Raw genomic sequence first — 26,621 nt, forward strand, 5'->3', positions numbered from 1 at the left:
CCAGGTGGGTTGTAGTTGGTTTTGTCCCCTTGATATTAACATGTGGGGGTAAGCACAGAGGGGAAGTGTACTTAAATTCTATTATCCACGTCCTCATAAACACTGTCACCCACTAACTTCACGAGTGATCCCACAAGACTTTGCTGAATTCTTCATTGATAGATGATATGCTGCTTTTTAAAAAATTTCCCAAGAAGTATGAATTAACTACATTATATAACACAGATTCCCAGTGTGACTAAAAGCACTGAATGGAAAGGGAGAAATGGGATGATGGAAAAGCAGATCTGGGCAATTAATGATTAAATTTGCACTTTAAATTTGGTCTCAAAGATAGTTGTTTTCCATCTGTTTCTTCTCCAGCCTTTATTACCCCAATCTTGCTCCTTGTTTCCAATGTTGAGAAATGCTGACAATTATGTCCTCTAATATGCAGATTTATCTTCCATCCCACAAGTTAATAATCAGAGATACTAGATTGAGGATTTTTGTTTTATTTCTTTTCCCCTTTATTTTATAGGAAAATGTGATTTTTAAAAGAACTGCTTGTGTATTTTTATCTAATATGGTATTACTTTTTCTGTTTCCCTATACAATGTTTGGTCTGCCTACCTTTGCAACATCTGTAATTTTGGAACACCTTCTTCTCACTAGAATGGAGATGTATGCTACATCTCTCAAATATATCTCGAAACTTGAGAAGTTGAGAAACAGTGTCCAGACAACTGAATTGTAGCTCCAATAGCCAGTTTAACCTGTTAATATTATTCTCATTATACAATGTATAATGCAGTCTCAGGAAGGAAAAGTGAGAAATTGGAGGCAGATGTCATGGCATGTCATAATGGAAACTGGAAGTTGGTGCATGAATGTGTATTTGGAAAAACAATCAAACTACCTGGCCATTGGAAGTACCAAGAACTGATTTATCTAAGAGTAATTTTTTCAAATTAGCCCAGTGGACTTACTTTTTTTTTTTAAGATTTTTTTTTGATGTGAACCATTTTTTAAAGTCTTTATTGAATTTGTTACAATATTGCTTCTGTTTTAAGTTTTGGTTTTTTGGCCACGAGGCAAGTAGGATCCCAGCTCCCTGACTAGGGATTGAACCCACATCCCCTGCATTGGAAGGGGAAGTCTTAACCACTGGACTGCCAGGGAAGTCCCTGGACTTACTTTTGAGTTGACCCATACTTTTCTCTTGGTTTAATCTCCTAATTCAAGATGTCTATAATTGATATCATCTATTTTCCTTATTGATATGAGGAAAATTGATATAATTGATATCCTTATTTTCAAGTATATCTCTTCTTGGTGAATGGAACCAACATCCATTTGGCAGTGCAAGACCAAAAGTTAAGTGTTGTCTTTGATACCTCACTGAACTTCACCTCCAATAGCCAATGGAGAGATTAACTGATTTTACCCTCGAAATATCTCTCAGATACACTTATCTCTTTGTTCCATTGCCATCACTGTCCTAGCCCAAGCCACATCACCTCTTGTGTGGACTTCTGCAGCAGCCTGCTATGGTCTCCCTCACATTCCACCTCGAATCTGTTCCCTACACTTCAGCCAGAAGGACCACATGTATCAAATGGTACTCTGGACATCTCCCCTGCCCTCTCCATTTAAAGCACTTCAATGGCTTCCTATCACTTTTAGATTAAACAACAAATCTTTGGAACAAAGCCTCTAAGGGTTTGCACCATGGTGTGCCTACCTCCTGCTCTAACCTCAACTCACCCCTCACTCCCTTCCCCCTGATCTTTAGCCACGCTTGTTTTTTCAGGCCCTCACACCCAACTTATTTCCTCCCAGCCTTTGCACATGTTCTTGTCTTTGCCTATAACTTCTTTCTCCATCTTTGCCACAATCCTATGAATGCTTCAGGTCCCAGGTCAATCACTTGTAGCTTCCTTGCCCCCCAAAACCAGATCAGGTCCCCCCATTGCATGGTCTTATCCACCTGCCCATTCCTTCACCTAATTATGATTTTGTAAGTATTTCTATGATTACTTCATTCATATTCATCTCTTATACTACATTGTAAGTATTACCATTATGTCAAGAATCATTCATTTATCTATTGGTCTATCTAATCTATCTATATTCAAAATCAAAATAAATACAAATTCCAAAATATCAAAAGTTATGTGTTAGTATTTTTAGCACAGATCCTGGTTCTAGAAGCTGCTCAATACATTTTTGTGAATGAGTTAATTAATAACTCTGATTTCCTTCCTGATTTACAGTGCTTTCCTAGAATAATTAACTCCACTCTGTCAAAGCAGGTAGCGATCTAGTTCTTGCTCGTTTGCTATTTTCTAAGAATTCTTAGTCTAAGACCTAAGACCTAAGGCCTAAGACCACTGGTTGATTCTACTCTAAACTTCCCTTGTCTGTCTTTCCTCTGCAGTCTTTCTTTTTTTTCTTTTTAACATTTTAAAAATTAATTAATTAATTAATTAATTAATTTTTGGCTGCGTTGGGTCTTCGTTGCTGTGTGTGGACTTTCTCTAGTTGTGGTGACTGAGGGTTACTCTTCATTTCAGTGCGTGGGCTTCTCATTGCGTTGGTCTCCCTTGTTGCAGAGCATAGTATCTAGGCATGTGGGCTTCAGTAGTTGTGGCATGTGGGCTCAGTATTCGTGGCTCACGGGCTCTAGAGCACAGGCTCAGTAGTTGTGGTGCATGGGCTTGGTTGCTCCACAGCATGTGGGATCTTCCCGGACCATGGCTCGAACCCATCTCCCCTGCATTGGCAGGCAGATTCTTAACCACTGCACCACAAGGGAAGTCAGGCAGTCTTTCTTTAACTCTGTCTTCTCTCTATTATTTTTATTATTCATACTTTCTAACTTATGTTAAAATCCCATAAAGGGTATGCATTTGGGTTTACTGCTCTCTTTTTATTATATAATGCACATCTCTGAGTAAGAAAAACAAAGCTGGTAGCATCACACTTCCTGATTTCATACAGGAATGCTTTAAGGAATAAGTAAGATAAAAAACATGAAAGGTTTTCTTTTTTTTTTTTTTTGATTTTACTTTATTATTTATACACCAGGTTCTTATTAGTTATCTATTTTATACATATTAGTGCATATACGCAAATCCCAATCTCCCAATTCATCCCACCACCCCCCACTCACGCTTTCCCCCTTGGTGTCCCTACGTTTGAGCTCTACTTCCGTGTCTATTTCTGCCTTGAAAACCGGTTCATCTGTACCATTTTTCTAGATTCCATATATATGCGTTAATATATGATATTTGTTTTTCTCTTTCTGACTTACTTCACTCTGTATGACAGTCTTTAGGTCCATTCACATCTCTACAAATGACGCAATTTTGTTCTTTTTACGGCCGAGTAATATCCCATTGTATATATATATACCACATCTCCTTTATCCATTTCTCTGTCGATGGGCATTTAGGTGGCTTCCGTGACCTGGCTATTGTAAATAGTGCTGCAATGAACATTGGGGTGCATGTGTCTTTTTGAATTATAGTTTTGTCTGGGTATATGACCAGGAGTTCGATTGCTGGGTCATATGGTATCTATTTTTAGTTTTTTATGGAACCTCCTTACTGTTCTCAATATGGTTGCATCAATTTACATTCCCACCAACAGTGCAAGAGGGTTCCCTGTTCTCCACACCCTCTCCAGCATTTATTGTTGGTAGATTTTCTGATGATGCCCATTCTAACCAGTGTGAGATGTTACCTCATTGTACTTTGATTTGCATTTCTCTAATAATTAGTGATGTTGAGCAGCTTTTCATGTGCCTCTTGGCCATCTGTATATCTTGTTTGGAGAAATGTCTATTTAGGTCTTCTGCCCATTTTTTGATTGGGTTGTTTGTTTTTTTGAATATTGAGTTGCATGAGCTGTTTATATATTTTGGAGATTAATCCTTTGTCCATTGATTCGTTTGCAAATATTTTCTCCCATTCTGAGGGTTGTCTTTTCGTCTTGTTCATAGTTTCCTTTGCTGTGCAAAAGCTTTAAAGTTTTATTAGGTCCCATTTGTTTATTTTTGTTTTTATATCCATTACTCTAGGAGGTGGGTCAAAAAGGATCTTGCTGTGATTTATGTCATAGAGTGCTCTGCCTATGTTTTCCTCTAAGAGTTTTATAGTGTCTGGCCTTACATTTAGGTCTTTAATTCATTTTGAGTTTATTTTTGTGTATGGTGTAAGGGAGTATTCTAATTTCATTCTTTTACATGTAGCTGTCCAGTTTTCCCAGCACCACTTATTGAAGAGGCTGTCTTTTCTCCATTGTTTATCCTTCCCTCTTTCATCATAGATTAGTTGACCATAGGTGCATGGGTTTATCTCTGGGCTTTCTATCCTGTTCCATTGATCTATGTTTCTGTTTCTGTACCATACTGTCTCGATTACTGTAGCTTTGTAGTATAGTCTGAAGTCCAGGAGCCTGATTCTTCCAACTCCATTTTTTTCCCCTCAGGATTGCTTTAGCTATTTGAGGTCTTTTGTGTTTCCATACAAACTGTAAAATTTCTTTTTCTAGTTCTGTGAAAAATTCCATTGGTAATTTGATAGGGATTGCATTGAATCTGTAGATTGCTTTGGGTAGTATAGTCATTTTCACAATATTGATTCTTCCAATCCAAGAACATGGTATATCTCTCCATCTGTTTTTGTCATCTTTGATTTCTTTAATCCATGTCTTATAGTTTTCTGAGTACAGAAAACTTAGGTAGGTTTATTCCTAGGTATTTTATTCTTTTTGTTGCAATGGTGAATGGGATTGTTTCCTTAATTTCTCTTTCTGATCTTTTCTTGTTATTGTATAGGAATGCAAGAGATTTCTGTGCATTAATTTTGTACCCTGCAACTTTACCAAAGCATTGATAAGCTCTAGTAGTTTTCTGGTGGCATCTTTAGGATTCTCTATGTATAGTACCATGTCATCTGCAAGCAGTGACAGTTTTACTTCTTTTTTTCCAATTTTGTTGCTTTTATTTCTTTTTCTTCTCTGATTATCGTGGCTAGGACTTCCAAAACTATGTGGAATAATTGTGGTTAGAGTGGACATCCCTGTCTTGTTCCTGATCTTAGAGGAAATGCTTTCAGTTTTTCACTTTTGAGAATGATGTTTGCTGTGGGTTTGTCATAGATGGCTTTTATTATGTTGAGGTAAGTTCCCTCTATCCTGACTTTCTGAAGAGTTTTTATCATAACTTGGTGTTAAATCTTTTCAAAAGCTTTTTCTGCATCTGTTGAGATGCTCATATTGTTTTTATTCTTCAATTTGTTAATATGCTGTATCACATTGATTGATTTGTGTGTATTGAGGAATCCTTGCATCCCTGGGATAAATCCCACCTGATCATGGTGAATGATCCTTTTAATGTGTTGTTAGATTCTGTTTGCTAGTATTTTGTTGAGAATTTTTGCATCTATATTCATCAGTGCTATTGGTCTGTAATTTTCTTTTTTTGCAGTATCTTTGTCTGGTTTTCATCAGGGTGATGGTGGCCTCATACAATGAGTTTGGGAATGTTCCTCCCTCTGAAATTTTTTGGAAGAGTTTGAGAAGGATAGTGTTAACTCTTCTCTAAATGTTTGATAGAATTCACTGGTGAAGCCATCTAGTCCTGGGTTGGTGTTTCTTGGAAAATTTTTAATCACAGTTTCAATATCTGTACTTGTGATTGGTCTGTTCATATTTTCTATTTCTTCCTGGTTCAGTCTTGGAAGGTTATACCTTTCTAAGAATTTGTCCATTTCTTCCAGGTTGTCCGTTTTATTGGCATAGAGTTGCTTGTAGTAGTCTCTTATGATACTTTGTATTTTTGTGGTGTCTGTTGTAACTTCTCCTTTTTCATTTCTAATTTAATGACTTGAATCCTCTCCCTCTTTTTCTTGATGAGTCTGCCTAAAGATTTATCAATTTTGTTTACCTTCTCAAAGAACCAGCTTTTATTTTTATTGATCTTTGCTATTATTTTCCTTGTTTCTATTTCATTTATTTCTGCTCTGATCTTTATGATTTCTTTCCTTTTACTAACTTTGGATTTTGTTTGTACTTCTTTGTCTAGTTCCTTTAGGTGTAAGGTTAGATTTTTTTTTTTTTGCGGTACACGGGCCTCTCCCTGTTGTGGCCTCTCCCATTGCGGAGCACAGGCTCCGGACGCACAGGCTCAGCGGCCATGGCTCATGGGCCTAGCCGCTCCGTGGCATGTGGGATCTTCCTGGACCGGGGCATGAACCTGTGTCCCCTGCATCGGCAGGGGGACTCTCAACCACTGCGCCATGAGGGAAGTCCCAGGTTGGATTTTTTATTTGAGATATTTCTTGTTTCTTGAGGTAGGATTGTATTGCTATAAACTTCCCTCTTAGAACGGCTTTTGCTGCATCCCATAGATTTTGAGTCATCGTGTTTTCAATTTCATTTGTTTCTAGGTATTTTTTGATTTCCTCTTTGATTTCTTCAGTGATCTCTTGGTTATTTAGTAATGTATTGTTTAGCCTCCATATATTTGTGTTTTTTATGTTTCTTTCCCTGTAATTTATTTGTAATCTCATAGCACTGTGCTCAGAAAAGATGCTTGATATGATTTTAATTTTCTTAAATTTACTGAGGCTTGATATATGACCTAAGATGTGACCTATCCTAGAGAATATTTCATGTGCAGTTGAGAAGGAAGTGTAATCTGCTGATTTTGGATGGAATGTCCTATAAATATCAATTAAGTCTATCTGGTCTATTGTGTTATTTAAATATTCTGTCTGGACAATGTGTCCATTGGTGTAAGTAAGGTGTTAAAGTCCCCCACTATTGTGTTACTGTTGATTTCCTCTTTTATAGATGATAGCATTTGTCTTATATATTGGGGTGCTCCTATGTTGCATGCATATATATTTATAACTTTTATATCTTCTTCTTGGATTGATCCCTTGATTATTATGTAGTGTCCAGTCTTATCTCTTGTAACATTCTTTATTTTAAAGTCAATTTTATCTGATATGAGTATTGCTACTTCAGCTTTCTTTGATTTCCATTTGCATGGAATATCTTTTTTATTCCAGTGAGCATGTGTCTTTTGGTTGAAGTATTTAATCCATTCACATTTAAGGTAATTATTGATATGTATGTTCCTATTACCATTTTCTTAATTGTTTTGGGTTTGTTTTTGAAGGTCCTTTTCTTCTTTTGTGTTTCCCACTTAGAGAATTTCCTTTAACATTTGTTGTAGAGCTTGTTTCATTGTGCTGAATTCTCTTAGCTTTTGCTTGTCTGTAGGGCTTTTGATTTCTCTGTCGAGTCTGAATGAGATCCTCGCTGGGTACAGTAACCTTGGTTGTAGGTTCTTCCCTTTCATCACTTTAAATATATCATGCCACTCCCTTCTGGCTTGTAGAGTTTCTGCTGAGAAATCAGCTTGTAACCTGATGGGAGTTCCCTTGTATGTTATTTGTCATTTTCCCCTTGTTGCTTTGAATTATTTTGCTTTGTCTTTAGTTTTTGTCAACTTGATTATTAAGTGCCTTGGTGGGTTTCTACTTGGTTTTCTCCTGCCTGGGACTCTCTGTGCCTCCTGGACTTGGGTGGCTATTTCCTTTCCCATGTTAGGGACGTTTTCAACTCTAATCTCTTCAAATATTTTCTCGGGTCCTTTCTTTCTCTCTTCTCCTTCTGAGACCCCTATAATGTAAATGTTGGTGCATTTAATGTTGTCCCAGAGGCCTCTTAGGCTGTTTTCAATTCTTTTCATTCTTTTTTCTTTATTCTGTTTTGCGGCAGTGAATTCCACCATTCTGTCTTCCAGGTCACTTATCCGTTCTTCTGCCTCAGTTATTCTGCTATTGATTCCTTCTAGTGTATTTTTCACTTCAGTTATTGTATTGTTCATCTCTGTTTGTTTGTTCTTTAATTCTTCTAGGTCTTTGTTAAACATTTCTTGCATCTTCTTGATCTTTACCTCCATTCTTTTTCTGAGGTCCTGGATCATCTTCACTCTCATTATTCTGAATTATTTTTCTGGAAGGTTGCCTATCTCCACTTCATTTAGTTGTTTTTTACAGGTTTTACCTTGTTCATTCACCTGGTACATAGTCTTCTGCCTTTTCATTTTGTCGGTCTTTCTGTGAATGTGGTTTTCATTCCATAGCCTGCAGGATTCTAGTTCTTCTTGCTTCTGCTTTCTGACCTCTGGTGGAGGAGGCTATCTAAGAGGCTTGTGCAAGCTTCCTGATGGGAAGGACTGGTGGTGGGTAGAGCTGGGTGTTGCTCTGGTGGGCAGAGCTCAGTAAAACTTTAATCCACTTGTCTGCTGATGGGTGGGGCTGACTTCCCTCCCAGTTGGCTGTTTGGCCTGAGGTGACCCAGAACTGGAGCCTACAGGCCTTTTGGTGGGGCTAAAGGCAGACTCTGGGAGGGCTTACACCAAGGAGTACTTCCAAGAACTTCTGCTGCCAGTGTCCTTGTCCCCACAGTGAGCCACAGCCACCCCCCAGCCTCTTCAGGAGACCCTCTAACACTATCACGTAGGTCTAGTTCAGTCTCACTGCTCCTTCCCCCAGGTTCTGATGCACGCACTACTTTGTGTGTGCCCTCCAAGAGTGCAGTCTCTGTTTTCCCCAGACCTGTCAAAGTCCTGCTTTCAAATTCTGCCATCCTTCAAAGTCTGATTCTCTGGAAATTCCTCCTTCCATTGCTGGACCCCCTGGTTGGGAAGCCTGACGTAGGGCTCAGAACTGTCACTCCAGTGGATGGACCTCTGTGGTATAATTGTTCTCCAGTTTGTGAGTCACCCACCTAGTGGTTATGGGATTTGAGTTTATTGTGATTGTGCCCCTCCTACCATCTCATTGTGGCTTCTCCTTTGTCTTTGGAAATAGGTTATCTTTTTTGGTGTCCAGTGTCTTCCTGTCGATGATTGTTCAGCAGTTAGTTGTGATTCTGATGCTCTCGCAAGAGGGAATCTTTGTTTGAAACATAAGACACTATATAATTAATGCTGCCATTTGAAAGCAATCTGAATGTTGTATGTCAAAGTTTATAACCTCCAAGTGTGAGAATCTTTTTAGGAATAAAGATGTCTCAGGAATCTCCCTTTCTTTTAATAAATATCCAGTAAATCAACAAACTAGCCTGTGTGTATGTGTATGCACGCATGTGTATATGTGAGTGTGCATGCATGTGTATGTATGCATGGGCTGCTGACTCACCTTGATCACTGTCACTGTCACTGTTACAAGAATAAGCCCTACATGCTCTGTTGGTTCAGGAAGAAGTAAGTGCAGGCAACTAAAAAAGTCCACATAAAAAAAGCAGCCCACTGCAGCAAATATTGGAAACAGCAAAATCTCTTCAATTGATTCTCAGTTAGAAAATGGAGAAAATCTTTTTTTCATATGCCGAAGCATCATTTAAAAAAATTTAAAGCCATGACTTATTCAAATATAGAATGAACAAGTGTCAAAATATATTGTCTTTACTAAGGAAACCAGTAAGATGAAAAAGCTGTGAAAATCATTTAAGAAACTAGAGTTTACGTAGTCCAGTATGGTGGACACACACAGAAGTGTACATGTGTGCATGTGCTGCGTGTGTGTGTGTGTGTGTGTGTGTGTGTGTGTGTGTGTGTAAGTGAGAGATGAATCTGGTGAATATCCTACAGAACAATACAATGGTAACCTTTGGAGCATCTCTTCCATTGAACAGAAGTAATTTGCATTTCTACCAGACAAAAATCTGCATCTTAACACATAACTTCACAGTGTCTGAGCTCTAGTCAATAGTAAATAGAAATGTCAACAGAGGTACATTCTCCTAGAGAATTAAATAACCCGTACTGGAACAAGAGGAACAAGGTTTCAGTATGGCATTGAGTTTGCAGTCATCCTCTTGGCCTTGTTTCCCACTTTGGGTACATTTTCTAACACAAGTGATTGCTTTAATTCAAATACCCAGTGTAGGGGAACTATTTCAGCAACCCAATACCTCTCTTGTGCACAGACTGATTAGGAGTTCAGGGTTGCATCAGCCATATGACCAAGGCTGGGGCTTTTGTCAGGATGGCAGACAGTCAATCCACCCTGAGCAATGCAGAGGCTGGGGATTTTTCCAGTTGAGCCCTCATTTCAATGTGAAGAAACTGAGACCCAGAGAGGCAAAATGACTTTGCCTGATGTGCCCTTTTCTGCCTTATCTTTAGAAGCCCACCTCAAAAGTTATATTCTTTCTAATGCTCAAACCCTGTCTACCTTGATAGATGATACAGCTTCCCCTGCCAGTGTGATCTGATAGTATTTTATTCATATCTCTAATATAATGGGTACCAAATTGTTTGATACCCATTTGCTTGTTTGCTTATCTCCCTGGCTAGGCTTTGGGTTATTAAAATTTAGGAATAGTATTATATTCAACGTTGTGTGTTAGTGTTGAGCTGTGTGCCTGACATATAATAAATGCTTGATAAATGTTTATTGACTTGAAATGAAATTGCCTGAGGTCCAACAAATTTAATGGCATAGTTGGGACCAGGATCCATCACTCCTATATCTTAGACAACCACTCTTTCTATGACATCCCAGTGCCCCTCAAAATTGCACTACTGTGCTTTAAAAACTAAAAATAGAGTTGTCATATGATCCAGCAATCCCACTCCTGGGCATATATCCAGAGAAAATTTTAACTCCAAAAGATACATGCACCACAACGTTAATAGCAGCCCTATTTACAATAGCTAAGACATGGAAACAACCTAAATGTCCATCGACAGATGAACAGATAAAGAAGATGTGGTATATATACAAAATGGAATACTACTCAGCCATAAAAAAGAATGAAATAATGCCATTTCATTACTACTAAATATAAAATAGATAAACAGTAAGGTCCTGTATAGCACAGGGAGCTATTTTCAATATCCTGTAATAAACCATAATGGAAAAGAATATGAAAAATATATATATGTATAACTGAATCACTTTGCTGTACACCAGAAACTAACACAACATTGTAAATCAACTCTACTTCAATAAAAACTGCACTGCTGTGTTATTATAAATGATAGCCTAGTATAATATATAACATATATAAAAAATGGCATAAGCAGGAGTTCAAAGATGTGGAATCTTTCCTTCCTCAGACTTCCCTTCTGCTGTACTACTCAGGCAAGCAGCAAAAAAAGTGGTAGGAAAACCTTTTCCCCACTTCTCTCTCCCTTAGAGTAAGAGGCCCTCTTGCCTTGTGGGTCTCACTGGTCCTCTGGCGTGTGTGTGAGTGCCCAGCTCTGGCGGCAGGGCTGACAGTCTGCATAGAACACACTTGGCATCTGGTATGTAGGTGCAGCTTCTCAGTGAAAGATTCTCTTTCTCCTGAATTATCCTATTTTCATAACAATTTACATATTTTAATTATCTGATAAATGTGTAGATTTTTTATTGGATAATATGTAAAAACATTAAAGAAGAAAAAACGAAAAATTAGAATCACCCCAATATTCACTGCAGCACTGCTTACAATAACTAAGACATGGAAGCAACCTAAATGTCCACTGACAGAGGAATGGATAAAGAAGATGTAGCACATATATACAATGGAATATTACTCAGCCACTAAAAAGAATGAAAAGTGTCATTTGCAGCAACATGGATGGATCTAGAGATTGTCATACTGAGTGAAGTAAGTCAGACAGAGAAAGAGAAATATCATATGATATTGCTTACATGTGGAATCTAAAAAGAAAATGAGGGCTCCCCTGGTGGCGCAGTGGTTGAGAGTCTGCCTGCTGATGCAGGGGACACGGGTTCGTGCCCTGGTCTGGGAAGATCCCGCATGCCGTGGAGCGGCTAGGCTCGTGAGCCATGGCCGCTGAGCCTGTGCGTCCAGAGCCTGTGCTCCGCAACGGGAGAGGCCACAACAGTGAGAGGACCGCATACCGCAAAAAAAAAAAAAAATTAAATAAATAAAAAAATAAAAATAAAATGATACAAATGAACTTATTTACAAAACAGAAACAGACTCACAGACTTAGAGAACAAACTTATGGTTACTGGTTGGGGGAGGGATAGTTAGGGAGTTTGGGATTGACATGTACACACTGCTATATTTAAAATAAATAACCAACAAGGAAAAAAAATCTCAGCCCTCAACAATAACTACTTGTAATGATTTGGTGTACATCCTTCCAGACATTTTCCTGCACATATGTATCTGAATATACATATGTAACTTATTTAACCCACTTTCGATCATATTGCCTATACTTTTTATCATCTGTCTTTTTCCTGAGTTACCAGTATAGTATGTATTTACTGCTCTGTCAAAAAGTATATTTGCATATGTAATTTGTAATAGCTACATATCGTGTCATTGTCTTAATGACCATCATTTATTTAACCATTTAAAATACTGTTGGTCACTTAGGTTGTTTCTAATTTGTTGTAATTATAAACAATCCCAAGATAAATACTGTTGAGGCTAAATTTTGGCAGATAGTCATTTAAAATAATATTTATTATATGGGTGTATTTTTTTCTACTTACAAAATTAAGGTTTCTTATTGGTGGTAATTCTCTAATACTTCTTTCTTACTTCAGTTCTTTCTCCCTTGGTGTCTTGCTTTTTTCTTTCCCTGAATGCCTTGAGACAATAATGTGCCCATCTCTGCCTCCTTTCCCCTCATTTGCTAGTTATTCTCTTTATTTGAGAAGCAATAACATCAAAATGAATAAGGGGAGATAGATTCTCTACCACTATTGCTTCCTGTCCCTTTTAATCTATTTCTTTCACATTCTCTTTGCCTCCTTGCCTTTTCTTCAGTTTAATTCAAGGCTACCCTTTCACATGGCTAGCCACCTGGAGGACCAGCTAAGCAAACAACAAGATGGTGAGTGGTCTTCCCTGCTTCCCTTTCTGCTGTCCTTACTTAGAAGATGAAGAAGTGAGTGTGTGTATGTGTGTGTGTGTGTGTGTGTGTGTGTGTGAGAGAGAGAGAGAGAGAGAGAGAGACAGAGACAAAGAGAGAGAGAGAGAGAGAGATGATGCAGGAATGGGATTCTGTCTTAAAGTTCGTGAAGCCCTACAACAATAGGTTTTACCTCTGTCACGTTCCAAAGTCAGGTGCTCCCTCAGCCTCCTAGGCTGCCATTTAAGTACTGATTTAGGGACCTTAGCTGACCACCTACTCCTGGGCTATGAGAGGTCAGAAAGGCCACAAAAGAAGCTGAGCACCGGAGGTAGGATTTCTCTGGTGGGAGCTGTGCTGTGGTTCCCACTCCCACCCTTCACGGAAGAGGGATGAAGATGTCTCTCTTTCCCAGTAAGCTGAGTTTCAAGAGGCCGCTGGAGCCCTTGATATGTGACCGCTAAAGTCTGGGGGACGATGCCTGACTCTCATTAGAGAATCTAAAGGGCTTTGGGCTGGCTGATGTGGTCTGTATTGCAGAGCCAAAGGAAGGTTGCAGTGAGGCGTGGGGACCTGCACAGCGAGAGAGATCATGGATGTGCCGAGCAGAGTAGGGAAGATATGACACCACTGTGCCAGGGATCCGCACGTTGGGGGCCCCGTGGAAGTGTATCCCCCAAAACTACAGCTAAGCTTACCCTGATAGGACCTCTCCCACAGCCAGAAAACACCACTGCAAGATGAACGTCAGTGAAATAAGTGTTTTCTGCTCTTTACCTCCCCCATTCTCTTCCCCCCACCACCTGGCGGCTAGTCCGCAAAAGGGTAGAGGAAACTCGGTGGGTGGAAGGTCAGGAGAAACTGAAAGTGAGGAAATTAAAGAAGTAATTACAGCTCCCTTCCTCTCCAGGAGGCTCCTGCCTGAAGCAGGTCTGGACTGGCAAAGAGGGAAACAGCTTATAAATGAAATTTAGGGTCTGATTATTAATGGACACACTAAATACTGAAATGAGGTAAATTTAGAGATTGAACTGAACAACAGTGGTTTTATTACCAGAGGATGGGCAGATAAACTTCTGTGCCTACTGGAGATTATTTCTAGGGCAGGGGAAGAGCTAGCCATGGAGCAAGTTTAACCCGCCAGTGGGAAAACAGTCACCTGTGATTTGCCAATGCAGGTGGTACTCTTTCAACATACACGTTTCATTACTTATTCAAAAACAAACCTGAACCTTAAATAAACATTAAGATGTTTATTTTTAATTATGAGAAGGCCATAACTTATGTACCTAAAGGTAACTCTGCTACAAAGAGTGAAATAGTTCCACAATTTATAATAAATATAATAAACCTTGCCAAAATATTATATCCATCACAACATTATATAAACATATACGTGCAATTAGAGTCCACCCACCCCTGAGTGGCGAAGCTACTGTCTAAAGCCTAGCTTAAGCTTTTATTTTCAGAGCGTTCTTCCCTTTTGTGAGGAAATGGCCCAAAGCAACCACTCTTGAGTGAGGCAAAAGATCAAGTAATTACTGGGGCAAGACAAACTCAATGACATAAGACAACAGTCTTTTATTATCCCTCTTGCAACTGGGGTCAGCTGGGGTCCATGGGTCTAGCCTAGGCTTGTGGGCAGCTCCCTCACCTGCACCGGGCTGCCCTCTCCGTCTGTGGGTTGGTGAGGGGTCTGTTCATCCCAGCTGGGCTCTGCTGGCTGGCTCTGCTCTTCAGGTCTGGGAAGGAGCTGGAGCAGCTCTGCTCTATTTCTCATCCTCCTCCTGGGACCAGAGAGCTGGCTGGGCTGTATTCTTCTCATAATACAGACCACTGGCCAGAGCAAGTCACATGTCTGAGTCCGACGTCAAGGGGCCGAGATGTACATTTTATCTGTAATGGGGCCGCAGCAAGGGTACAGAGGCAGGAATTGATAAATAATTGGAGCCCCGAATCCCATAGATAGATCCCTGAAAAAAGATGAAGGTCTAGGATGAAACATTGCACATCGGGGGCCAGTGACACCCACTGTTTCTACCTTGTTTGTGCCTTCAGTCCAGACCTGTCTTGGGTGCAGTAGGTCATGAAAAGGAGTGAGTGAGGGGGTATTTGTGGTGAGTCCGCCCATGGGGTGAGGGTACAACGATGTTTTCTTTGCCCTTTCAAAGGGGAGTTAGGACTCAGGAGCCAGCTCTGTAATTCAGGTCAAAATGCCTTAACATTTCCTCTTTTGAACGTCTTTATCTGTCCCCTTATTGTGATTATTAGAAAATCCCTGAAATAATAGTCCTAGGAGCTTATCTAGGGTCTGAGGGAACCTGTACTCCATCTCGGAAGAAGAACCTGAGAAGACTCAGTGGATGGTGGCAGCTTCTCTGGGGCAAGAAAAGCTGGCTGAGCCCCAGGACCCTCCCCAGGGAAGCAAAAAAAGGAAACTATTATTTCCTGATTCCCACTGCATTCCAGGAACTATCCTAGATGCTTTTGTGGAGCATCTGCTTTCATCTTCACCAAAAGAATGCTGTATGTAGTCATTAATACCCCCACTTAATAAATGGGGGACATTAATCATGGGGGGGGAGAATAAATGTGGGAATTGATGCAAAAAGAAGTGAGTGATGTTCCCAATGTCAGACAGCTAGTGCCTGGCTGAGGCAAGTGGGTGAGGAGATCTCTGTTGCATCCATCATGGCAACTTGAACCTGAGATGAGGGATCCCTTGTAGAAAGGGTCCCTCACCACCCCCAGGGCTCCAGGCTTACACACTTACCCTACTTTCCACACTCCTACTGAGACCCAGGAGAGTGACAGTGGGGCAGAGAGGGACCTTCTCAAGATGAGGCACGTGCTGGGGGTTGATTGGACCACCTGCCTGAGCCTCCTATGTAATGCTTCCAGAAATACCTAGCTTTCTAATCGTTATGAAATCTTGCCTTGTCTCTTAAACTAACGTTCCCTGCCCCCCAGAATGAAAAAGTCAAATCCATACGTGGTTTATTTTTCAGTGAGAGTGTAACTAACTCTGCCTTTCTAAGATTGCAAACAACTTTTCTATGTGATTCCTGCCTGTGGAAGGACCAGAGGTATGCTCCCCTCGGACCCTAGCCTTCATTAGTTTCCAAGAAATAAAAACACACTCTGCATCTCACTGGCATCTTTTCCTAGGCTAAATGCAGGAGAGTGTTGCCATGGCAACTGCAGCAGAATTTAGGACATAGAGGATATTTTGGCCCTGCTGCATCATTGACCAAAAGCTATGCCATGTGATTGTGACAGTGTCAAGTCTGCCCATTCAGGCTGTGGCTGCCTGCCTCCCTCTCAAAGTTAAGAGCATTTGGGTTAATAATTTTCTCTTCTCTTATACTTATCCCTAACTCTTGGTACCTTGCTTCACATCCAACTCGCCAATCCAGATACAATTTTCTATATTCAAATGTCTGATTGCCAGGTCAGCAGCAGAGGAAAGCATATATGGTCATCCCTGCGTATCTGAGGGGGATTGTTTCCAGGACCCCACAGTTACCCCATCTTAAACCTACTGAATCAGAACTTGCATTTTGGCAAGATTACCAGGAGATTCAAATGAATGTTAAAATTTGAGAAACTGCCCTCTGTACTACCTCTTGACCTGAGGATGTTTCTTACCTCCCAGGCATTTGGGGGACCCCAGGAATTCTTGGTACAGCTCATACCCCAATCATACACAGCACTTCCTGTGAATGGGTAATTTTTCAACCAAATCCAGAACATGAAAAAAAATGACTTGGACCCACATTTGGCTCTGCTGGTACTACAACCAGCACTTGTGTGACTTTACCGCTTCCTTGTGTGCTGTTACTTCTGTTACAAATGCCCCTTTGTATTAGTTACCATCACTGCATACCAAATTACTGCAAAACATAGTGCATGCAAACAGCAGGCATTTGTTATCTCACAGTTTCTGGGGGTCAGGAAGTGCTAGTAGAGAGTAGCTGGCTTGTGCCTCTCAGTCAAGGTCTAGGGTTGCTAGATTTAGCACATAAAAGTACAGGATGCCCAGCTAAATTTGAATATTAGATGAACAATGGATAATCTTTTAGTTCCAGTCCCATTCAACATTTGAGACATACGTAAAATTTTAAAAAGTCATTTTTTTAGTGGCAAGTCTGTCTAGGTCTTGCGGGAGGTTACTGTCAATCTCTTGACCATGACTGTTGTCACCCAGAAGTATTGCAGCAATCAGTGGGGTGGTTAATTTTATGTGTCAACTTGACTGGGGCAGATACTTGGTCAATCATTATTCTGGGTGTGCCTCTGAGGGTGTTTTTGAATGTGATTAAAGTCTAATGTGGGTGGGCCTCATCCAAACAGTTGAAGTCCTGAAAAGGCTGAACCTCCCATGAGTGAGGGGGACTCCTTCTGCCTGATTGCCTTGAGCTGCTACAGCAGTCTTTTCCTGACTTTAGACTTCAACTAAAATATTGGCTTTTCTTGGGTCAGCCTACTAGCTTTGGGACTAGAACTTAACATCATTTGTTCTCCTGGTTCTCAGGACTGGAAGTACAGGATCCGTTCCTCTGGGTCTCCAGCTTGCTGATGGCAGATTTTGGGACTCCTCAGCCTCCATAATCACATGAGCTGATTCGTTCAATAAATCTCTCTACATGCACACACACACACACACACACACACACACACACACACACACACACACACACACTCTATTGGTTCTCTTTTGCTGGAGACCTCTGAGCAAACCACTCTAAGTGCTTCTAAGCACTCTCATGTGGTTGTTTGGTTGTAATCTTTGGGACTTCACAAAGTGAAGCTGGCAGGCTGACCCAAGAACAGTCAATGTTTTAGTTCAAGTCTAAAGGCAGGAAACGACTCCACAGGGCCTCCTCATGACATGGCAACTGGCCTAGTACTGGGTAAGCCATCCGTGAAAGAACAAGAGAGAGTACATCCAGTAGGGAAGCCAGTCTTCTTGTAACCTGATCTTGGAAGTGATATCTCATGTCCCAATACTTCTGCCATATTCTATTCACAAATCACTAAGTCTACCCCACATGCAAAGGCAGAGATTACACAAGGATGTGAAAGACAGGAGGCAGGCATCACTGGGGGCCATGTTAGAGGCCACCTACCCTATCCTTACTTCTTCCCACCAGCATGGAAATAGGGTTAGAGGAGGACATAGACCCTCTAATTTGCAATTTGTATTTCAGAAGCTGATGAAAGTTACAAGAAGATGGTGAAGTCTGAACCTCACTCATAAAGATGATGGTCATTTCAATGTTATGGAGATGATGCAAAGACCACTAGGAAAATAGATTCAGCAGTTCAGCTTAATGCTGTCAGGAGGGTCCTGTGAGATCTGGAGGTGACTGCCCAGGGGTCTGCTGCCTAGCAGCTCAGCCCCTGGCTTCACCTCTAGGAGTTTCTGTTGAGTTTCACTCAGATTTCTATATAGACCTCCTGGTTTTCTCAGTCCTGCTAAAATTACATGCTAGATTTGAAAGAGAAATGTCCCAATAGTACTTTATTTAGCCTTTTACAAACAAAGTGTCTTTAGAGAGTTGAAAAAGTAGGATCATGGATGGGGAGGAGGATGTATTCTAGAAAAATCATCCAGAAAGGATTCTTCTTTTAAAGGGCATTCCCAGAGCTCATTCCCACAGAGAGAGAAGAGATTCCTTTCCTTCCATTCTGCCTGACCCCCTCCCTGCTCACAGAGAGAGGAGTCACGGATGTTATTGCACCAGAGACCAGCTCAATTCTAAATCCAATCATGTTCGGAGCATTTTATGGTAGGGGAAAATGGGATCAAATACAAAGGGAAAGAAAATGGTAATAATGAAGGGCTTTGAGCCAAAAGCACCATTAAAATAAGAATATGACATAAAATACATTTAAGCATCTTAAGGTCTTTTTGTTTTTGTTGTTGTTGGTTTTATAAAACTATGTTATGCAAACATTAGGAAAATTATTTTCACAGAACTCAGCTTCATTTGAGGTAGCCATGTAGAGCCAACTCCTAATAATTATAAGGCAGTCTCACAGAAATAAAGCTAACTCCATGGCAGCCTATCAACTTAAATTCTCACAAAACAAAATGTCTTTCCAAAGTTTCCTTTAAGCAGGGGCTGGCCTTGTAAGCATATATGTATTAGATTAAAAAAAATAGAGTAGAAACAATTGAACTAAGTGGTTTTTACATTGAGTTCTCAGAGTATTTTCTACATAGTATAACATCATCTGTATCTCCAAAGTAGTCTATTCATTTAAGTTTAATAAGATAAAATTGGAACCAGGTTCAATATGAAGATATCCCCAGCGATCTGAGAATTTTCCTTTTACTTAGGTTACAAAATTTGGATAACATCCCTTGTTTAAATGTACTACAGAAACAAGGCTTATTGAAGACTTCTAACCCCCTGCAATTCCTATAGAAAGAAGACATTTTGGGGGGTTAAGTGTAGAGATGGTTAGGCTGAGCACACTAGCATTAGCAGTTTTGAAAGGGGCTTTGGTTCTTGGAAGGCAAGAAAAAATAGGACTAGTTTTTCTCCGAGTTGTATGCAGCTTATCATGTTTTGTCAGTATCTCAGTATCTCTCTCTTTTAGCCCCGAGTCAACTTAGCAGTTTTTAAAAAATTAATTAAGCATTCAATTCAAAATATATTTACTGTGTTAGAGGCAGTGTTCTAGAAACAACAGAATAAGGAGATGAATATCAAGCCATGTTTGCCTTCTAGGAACTTTCCAGCAAGTGTGCCAGATGTGACCATCAATAACTTTGTTGACACACTCATTTATGTCCCAGGCACTGTTCCTGGTGCTTTGTGGGAAATGACTCAGTTCATCCCTGCAACAGTTGTAATTCCTACAACTTATATGAAGTAAATTTCACTATCGTCCTCATTTTATGGGTGAGGTAACCAAGGCTAATATAGATGTTAAGACATTTTGCTAAGGTAAAACACTTGGGTTGTGGTATAGACAGTGCTGTGGGCTGAACTGTATCCCTCCAAAACTCATATGTTGAAGTCCTGACGCCCAGTACCCCATAATGTGACCGTAGTTGGAGATAGGGCCTTTTAAAAGATAGTTAAGTTAAAATGAGGTTATTAGGTGGGCCCTAATCTGATATGACTGGTGTCCTTATAAAAAGAGGAAGTTTGGACACAGGCAGGTAAGAAAGGGAAGACCATGTGAGGACACAGGGAGAAGATGGCCATCTACAAGCCAAGGAGAGAGAAGAAATCAATGCTGCTGACAGCTTGATCTCAGATTTCTGGCCCCTAGAAACACAAGGAGATACATTTTTATTGTTTAAGCCACCCAGACTATGGTAACTTTTATGGCAGCCCTAGGAAATGAATGTAGACAGGATTCAGACCCAGACTGGCTAGTGTAAGTATACACTCTTTACCATGCAGAGCTTGGCGATGCTGGCAAACTTTTAATTTAAGAACAACATAGGCGAGGTGCAAGCGCATGGCAGTAGAGATTCAAAGGACGGAGCAATCATCTCTCCGATGGCTGAAAAAAAAATGCACCTATATGAAGAGGTACTTGAGGTGGTCCTTGAAGGTGGGCAGGATTTGGACAGATTGTGACAGCTGGGAGAAGGTGTCTTAAGTGGCACAAACAGATGGACCAAGGGTGCTGTAGTCAGAAAGCTTGGGGTACACTTGTCAAACCAGGAGCTGCTCTGGCCTCATGGAGTGTTGGGGACAATAAGTTAAGATCAAGTTGTTTTTAATCTTTTTTTTTGTACCTCTTACTTTGGCAATATGGCCAAGTCTATGGATTCCCTTTGCAGATTAATGTTTTTAATTGCATCAAAAAATACCAAAAATTGTATTTAAAAATAGTTATCAAAATAAATATTAAAAAGTTAGGATATATGATAAAAAATACCTGTGCTTCTGGATTAATGCATTTCAATGACTGGATCTGGTGGCAAGTCTAAGAAGTATCATAATTTTGAAGTAATGATGAGCATGTGTGATATTTTGAGATGTCTGTCATACTGGCAGTGTGATAGGAAAAGATCTGTAATTTCTACTGATAACAAAATCATAGGTACTGTAAGCACTTACTGTGCTTTTTTGCCTACATTCACAATCAAAAGAGATGCCAGGGCTTCCCTGGTGGCGCAGTGGTTGAGAGTCTGACTGCCAATGCAGGGGACGCGGGTTCGAGCCCTGGTCTGGGAAGATCCCACATGCCGCGGAGCAACTGGGCCCGTGAGCCACAGCTACTGAGCCTGCGCGTCTGGAGCCTATGCTCTGCAACAAGAGAGGCTGCGATAGTGAGAGGCCTGCGCACCGCAATGAAGAGTGGCCCCCGCTTGCCGCAACTAGAGAAAGCCCTCGCACAGAAACGAAGACTCAGCACAGCCAAAAATAAAAATTAATTAAAAAAAAAAAAGAGATGCCAAATTTCAGGTAGAGATTAGTAAAAATGAAGATTTACTTTTTTCCATCCAGATGCACAGACCCCTGGCCATGAGCAATGGTTTTTGAGCTCTCTGGGTTTCTTCACTCCTTCTAGAATTTGACACAAGTTTTAGGTCTTTCCACATGCCCCCTTCTGGGGGGAAAAAAAAAAAAAAAAAGCACATCCATATGTAAACCCAATTTAGTCTACAATTTGAGGAGATAAGTGAACTGCAGGTCTAGAAGGGTACCAGACTAGAAAGACATGTCTGGACTATATTGTATATTGTAGAGGGTCATGAATAACAAGACTTTCTCCTGAAATTGATAGCTAAAGGTAGATAACTGGAGGGTTTTCAGCACCAAAATAATGCAATTGGAGATGTGCTCTTGGAAGACTTATCAAACTATTTCTTGAAAAGTCAAATAATCTCTTCTTGATGGTCCCTTAATTAGGTTTTACAAATGTACAGATCTTTTACTTTTAAATACCTGCTAACAATGCACTTTTCATGTAAGTCCTCAGTAATGCAATTTTTCTGCTCACTAACTTTGTGAAGGTGTCAATAGTAGAGGAAGCTCCTGCAGAGCCTGCATCGAAAGCATTGGTGACCATCGTGTCTCAGGTGCTGCGTTCACGGTGATGGCTGAGCACTGAGCCATTGATCAACTGCCAAGGATTCAATCCAATTTATTTGTTAAAATGCCTGGAACAACCAGGCAAGTGCCACTACAAATGCTTAACCACAGAGCTGGCTAAACCACTCATCCATCAATTGATTTTTTTAGCCCCTATGACAGCTGAGAAACCTAAGAATAATCTCCTGACAGTTCATTCACTGGCATTCCACAGATGCAGCTGCTTAGGTGAGAGTGACTTCCTTTTCTCCCTGGTGCCATCTGCAGCACTGCTCAGGATCCATCGCAACACTCCTGGAGGAGGTAGTGGTCACAGACTCCAAGGGAGAGTGGTGGTCCACAGGGACGCTTCAAAACTCACGCCCCTAGGGCTCAGCCTTAGAGAGCACTAATGGTCAAAGAAGCACAGTCTTGTGGCAGTCAGCCAAACCCTTGACTTGCACTTTTCGAAAGCCAAATGCGGATCCATGGCAACTCGCGTAGGAAGCCTCTGACTTCTGTTATGTCCACCACACTCTGCACAGATTCTTGTGTAAGTGTCCCCACAGTCTTTCACAGAAACTCTCTCAATTTCCAGGCCAGCCCTGCTTTCGTTCCCACTTTCCTCTTCTACTTTCTCCATTTATTGATCATATAGGTTAACTAAGCCTTTCTCTAGCAAGGAGGAATCCTTCCTCTTTCAAAGGAGAATGGAAGGAGGGGAGATAGAATATGTGCTGGTGTTTTCAGGACTCTCTTTGGAGTTCTGGTGGATGTGGAGGCTGTGGACAAGCTGTGTTAATTGTTTTTGTCCTGCCTCACTGTCAAAGTCTGAAGACTGCTTTAAGTTGAAGGAAGTCTTAGGAGCCATCAGTTTACAGATGAGGTAGAGAGGGTTTCAGAGAGCTGAAGTGACTCCCCTGACTCTTTTGGCAGTAAATGAGAGAAAACCTTAAACAGGCATGAGTCAGAGATGGAAATGTGTTGGCTTTTGTAACTGGAAAACCCTGGTATAACATCATCTTTAGGAGCAGCTGGATTCAGGTGTTCGCATGATATTGCCAAAATATCTTGTTTTATATTTCTGTTCTCTGTTGACCTTATTCCTGGGTACCTTCTTCCTAAGTGGTAACAAATTTGCTTTGCAACAGCTCCAAGTTACAACCTCAGCAGAGAGAATGTTTCATCCCTCACCGTTCCAGGTAAAGTTCCAGGTAAAGTTCCAGGGAGTATGCGTTGATCCAGAGTAGGTCATGTGCTCATCTCTGAAGCAACTTCTCTGGCTGTGATTGGCTGTACCTAATTCTTGTTCTTAACACTGGAACTGGGGTGAACTGAGAGTGTGTGCAATGGAAAGAGATAGGTAGTTCACCAAAGAAAACAAGATGCTCTTAGAAGACAAACGGTTGAAAGATATTTGGAAATAAGGAAAAGAAAAATACCCAAAGCTGTAAAGGTTAGCTGCTGGCAGAGAATTATCGCCAGAACAAGATGCTGCAAGCACCCCTTGGTGCAGTTAGTTACTCTTCTCTTATAGCTCCTGGCAAGATGGCTGAAGTAACTGAGGACTTCTGTAGAAATCTTAGGATTAACCCTTCCAAATGCTGAACCTCTGTGTGGTTCAGCCTGCCAGTCTGGTCCCGTCTGCGACCAGAAGCCTAGCTGGGAACCTGGGATTCCTCTGTCCCCACCTGCATGACGTTGCTAGATCATCTGCCTGGGACCTATGTCCTGCCTTATTCTCTCCAGGCATCTCCCAGGTATTGGGTTTCACTTTGTTGTTTTCCTGGACACAGTGCTTGCTCTGTTTGGCTCTCCACCTATTCCATGCTTTGCTTCTAAAAACAGTGTCATCTGTCCTGCTTGAGCAGTTTGGTTCTCCTTATATTTCAACATCTGCCTGGAATTGAACTAGTTTTCTGCACTGTTGATCGAATTGAGGTGTAATTTATCAAGATCATGGTGGCTGCCACTTTTGTCCCCATAGTTGCCCCCACATAGCTTTCTACCTCTGGGAGCTAATGTCAACATCCCTCTGCTACACAGAACTCATTCATTTAACAAACACAATCAATTTTGCTTTAGAGCCCCATAATTGTGTTAAAAAACCCTCAAATTCTCAAAAATAAGAACTCCTTGAAAGTCAAGAGGCCTTGACTTTCAAGGCCTCTGAGTATCTTTCTAATTTTATTTTGTACTAGTGTGTTAGTTACTGCTGTATAATATCCACCACATTTCAGTGACATACAATAATAAGCATTCATTCAACAACTGTAGGTTGGCTGGAGCTTGCTGATCTAGGCTGGGCTTGGGTGAACTTAGCTCCAAGCTGTAGATTGTGTCTAGATCTACTCAATGTCTCACATCCTCCTTAGACCAGCAGCCATCCTAAGCATGTTATTCTTATGGTGAAATGCTCGAGTATAAAAGGACAAGCACAACTGCATGAGAAAATTTCAAATCTTTGGTTGTCATGTCAGCTAAATACCATTGGTCAAAAGCAAGTCATATGACCAAGATGTAAATCAAGTGACAGCAAAATATACTCCTCCCATGGAGATGGGGTAGGGGAAATCAATATTTTCTAAATACAGTCTAATGTACTATAATACCCTTCTGCCTTCTGACTACACTCCAGCAATTCTGGCTTTCTTTCTGTTATCTGAACTCACTAAACTCATTCTTGCCTCAAGGCCTTTGCACTTATTTTCCCTTTGCCTTTTTAAAATGCTTGTTCCTTTTTTCCAGCCAGGACTTACTTCAAATGCTACCTGTTCAGAGAGAGCTTCCCTGACTAGCCTCCCCTGTCAGCATTACTTTCTCTTAAATAACCCTTTTATATTTTTATCTTAGCACTTGCCATGTCTAAAATTACCTTTTAATTTCCTGTCTTCCCCTGCCCCAACCCTCTCCTCACCCCATCTCCTGGCTGCTGACATACACACAAAAATGTAAGCTCTCTGAATACAGTCTTGTTCATACTATACTCCCAGTGCTAGTATATCTCCTGGTCCTTAGAAAGCTAGCAGCAGTAAATATTTGTTGAATGAACGAATGCCTGCTAAAAATAGTTGCTCAAAACTGACAAAATCAAGCTTAAATTCTTTCTTCCCTGTTCCTTATTTTGTACACTCAGATACTTCTATCTCTGTTACTTCTTTCAAACTTGACTTTGTGGGCCATTTCCGCTTATAGCTCAATCCACAACCACCAGAGTTAAGCAGAAGAGCATGATGACATGCATCAGAGCCTCAAACCAAGCATCAGATCCTCAAACCAAGAAGCTGTGTACTCTATGATGCTCGAAAGACAGCTAAGCTAGGGGTCTTGGTTTACATTCAAAATAGCTTTATAAAATAGACAAGATACAGTGTCTATGTGTGAATTAGAAAAAGTACCACCTCTTGGCAGGCACAGCTATAGGATGGATGACATAGTAAGCTGATCATGTCTCTGAGCTAAAACAAAAGTGTCCCTTCCTCTGGTTAAAATTGCCTTGTACAAGGACACACAGCTTGGCACATGGAACATAAACTGGATTTCAGCTGTCCTTACCATCCACTGCTGGATGCCTTTGTGCTGTGCCCAAACTGAGCAACTGTATTTAGTTGCTTGGAGTCCATGTATTTCAAATCATATTTTGTTTTTTGGTTGCTAATGAAAATAGTATTATATTTTAAAAAAATTTAAATTCCACTTGTTCATTGCTGGTATTTAGGAAAGTGATCAACTTTTGTATATTAACTTTGTATCCTGCAAGCTTGCTATATTGTTTATGAATTTCAGAAGGTTTTGCCAATTCTTTTGGATTTTCTACATAGACAGTCATGTCATCTGCGGAACAAAGACAAGTTTATATCTTTTTTCCAAATCTGTGCACCTTTTATTTCTTGTTCTTATTTTATTGCATTAGTCAGAACTTCTAGTATGAGTTTGGAAAGGAGTGGTGAGAGGGGACACCCTTGTGTTCTTCCTGATTTTAGTGGGAAAGCTTCAAGCTTCTTACCATTAAGTATGATGTTAGATGTAGATTGCTTATAAATATTTGTTACTAAGTTTAGGAAATTCCCTTCTATTCCTAGGTTACTGAGAGTTTTTATAGTGAATGCGTGTTGGATTTTGTCAAATGATTTTTTTGTATCTATTGCTATAATCATTTGATTTTTCTTTTTTAGCCTATTGATGTGATAGATTATATTAATTTATTTTTGAATGTTGAACTGGCCTTGCATACCTGGGATAAATCCCACTTGCCCATGGTGTGTAATTCACTTTATACATTGTTGGATTCATTTTGCTAATATTTTGTTGAGGATTTTTGTATCTATTTTCATGAGAGATATTGGTTTATAGTTTTAGTTTATTTGTAATATGTTTGTTTGGTTTTGGTATTAAGGTAATACTGGCCTCATAGAATGAGTTAGGATGTATTCTCTCTGCCTCTATCCTCTGAAAGAGATTGTAGAGAGTTAGTATAATTTCTTCATTAAATGTTTGGTACAATTCACCAGTGAACCTATCTAGATCTGGTGCTTTCTGTTTTGGAAGATTATTAATTATTGATTCAATTTCTTAATAGATATAGGCATACTGCAGAGATACTGGCAGTTCTGTTCTAGACAACTGCAATAAAGTGAATATCACAATAAAGGGAGTCAAACAAATTGCTTGGTTTCCAGTGCATA

Source organism: Lipotes vexillifer, unplaced genomic scaffold, assembly GCF_000442215.2.
Source record: "Lipotes vexillifer unplaced genomic scaffold, Lipotes_vexillifer_v1.1 scaffold806, whole genome shotgun sequence".
Lineage (NCBI taxonomy): Eukaryota > Metazoa > Chordata > Mammalia > Artiodactyla > Lipotidae > Lipotes > Lipotes vexillifer.